Genomic DNA, 2,500 nt, shown 5'->3' on the forward strand with positions numbered 1-2,500 from the left:
TGTTAAGAACTGCACTGACTGAGTCAAGGTCACGACAAAAGAGATTGGTGTCATCAGCGAACTGGGTCAGCTTGATTTCATTTCCAAAGATAACTATTCCTTTTATATTTGTATCTTGTCGAACCAAACGTTGTTGATCAAATACAAACGGTACCTGCTCAACCGCTACCGTCGAGAATTACAAACGGCTCTGTCACCGCAATTTCAACAATTAGTCATGACGCGCGACACGGCCTTGAGTTTCTTGCAAGGAGTGGTTCACCTCAAAGCCAAAGCCGACGACGAAGAATCACCTATCCCGCCACCGCCACCACCACCAGCGCCCGACACCAAGATTTTTTTTAAAAAAATTGATTCCAACATTTATTGAACATACACACGTGCAGTTCACATTCACAAAAGACAATCTACAACACTAACAAACACTACACCAAGATGCCACTGCAGCCCGACACATTGAGCGGCATGGTGCTGCAACCGTAGCCGCAACCACCAGCACCTCCGGCAGTGACCTCCCCTGTATCAGGAGACCTGGTTTCTGGCCAAATGACGAAGGGTCCTTTTCCACCCGAAGTGATGTCCAGGGAGGCAGCGGCTGTGACAATGGCCACCGAACCTCCCGTGACGGTGTTCAAAGAAGGTTTGGACGCATTGAGAAGTCGACCCAAGGACCTCGGTGCGGCGGCGGCGGCCCTGGGCGTTCGCAAGGGATTCAAGGATGCGACGGACATCCGTCCCCAAGTCATGTTAAACTACATGGAAAAAATGGCCAGACTGGGAAGAAAGGCGTTCGATTGGGTGACTCGAGCAGATTTTTACAAAGAACACGCCCGACAATTATCCACTGGATAGTGATTTATCCAGCGGATAGCGTTATCCACTGTTTGAACAACTGGGCCCTGCAGGACTTGTGTTAGTTTAAGGGGAAATCTGGAACTACTCATTGCAAAGACCCTTGCCAGTTTCAGATTCCAAGGCTTTAAAATGACAACTCTGTATTGTTAAATTCAATTGTTATTCTTGATGGCCAGTCCTGCCTGAAGTGCTGGAAAGAATTTTGTCCAGTTGCAGCCATTGACTGTTAACTTACCTTACGTATGGACTGGACAACTGTTATGTTCACTGGTTTTTGTCTAATGGATAGCCTTGATATCCCTGTGCAATAAGGTCCAATATTCTCTTGACTGAGTGCACAAATGGAAAGTGGGACAGTGGAGTGTGAATGGGAAGGTATTCAGAAACCAACCTGCTATCGCAAGCCAAAACTGACTCGAAATTCCCAGTCTTAAAGTAACAATTGAAAGCTCTGTATTGCGTGATAATTATATTTCTCAACCGAGTTATCCACTCTGTAAGAAGGACCTGCTGCACCAGAATTCTCCATCTCAGGCTATGAAGACAATGAGATCCCCCAGAGGAAGCTCCCGTTCTGTTTAACGAAAAAAGACAAACATGGGAGTAGCGTTGAATGGGTAAAATTTTTAATACGCACACAAGTTACAAAAGGAGATTCAGATTAAGCACAAACGAACACATACAAATGAAGTAGATTCCCGCCTGGCTCTGCAAACTGGAAATATGTTAATGGCGCTTCCTTTTCGAACTGGATGCCAATCGACCTGGGTGTGCCTCGCCTACCGGATAAATGTATAATGCAATCCGAGAAACAGTACATATTCAGACCAAGAGAGGTCGGGATCCGTAATTTTAACAAATGACCTTGTTACACTGAGCTATGGGTCCTCCGGGGGTAGAAAAAACCACAATCCAAAGACAATTGAGTCCCTCCCAGGAAGGAAAGTTCAACATGGAGATCAGGGTGTAACATCCCTTGTAGCAAACACCGCGGAAACACATTCTTAGAAGAAATACTCCTCAACAAAACTGAAGAATTTGCTCACAAAGGATAGACACACTCTGAAAGCTGGTAAGAGGCTATGTGTCTCACATGTCCCCCTAGCGTTACCGCAGCCATACCTAAAGCACTCTTGACTTAATGTCTGTAAGGTGTAACACAGACGATCCACGAGAACCTTCCGAATACCTGGAGTCTGATAACATCGAAACGCAATGAGCACTGCCACGGAAAATCGAACGTCATAAATATTATGGCTAAAGATCCAGTCTAAACGCAAGTCAGTGGAGTTTCAAGACTCCACTGCAAATACACTCTTGCTAACACAAGAATGTGTTTAGCATACAAAAATAATAGTCACATTAAACTTCCGATGAAAATTGTAAAAACTAACTTTACTCCGTCATATTTTGAATGGTCTTGAGGGCCTTGGAGTCATGTCTGCTTAATTAACGTGCTCAGCAGGAGGATGACAACAAATCATTGATGTGGTTTATTCTTTTACAAGCTGCGACTTGACTGGAATAAGGAACTATCAAGAGCTGGGATGCTATATTTGACATACATCAAGTGTTTTCAAAGACGAACAAGGAACGAGTGCAATTTGTGCTTATTTATTCCAAATTGCACGAGAAAAAACAGGTG

Source organism: Montipora capricornis, chromosome 10, assembly GCF_036669925.1.
Source record: "Montipora capricornis isolate CH-2021 chromosome 10, ASM3666992v2, whole genome shotgun sequence".
Taxonomy (NCBI): Eukaryota; Metazoa; Cnidaria; class Anthozoa; order Scleractinia; family Acroporidae; genus Montipora; species Montipora capricornis.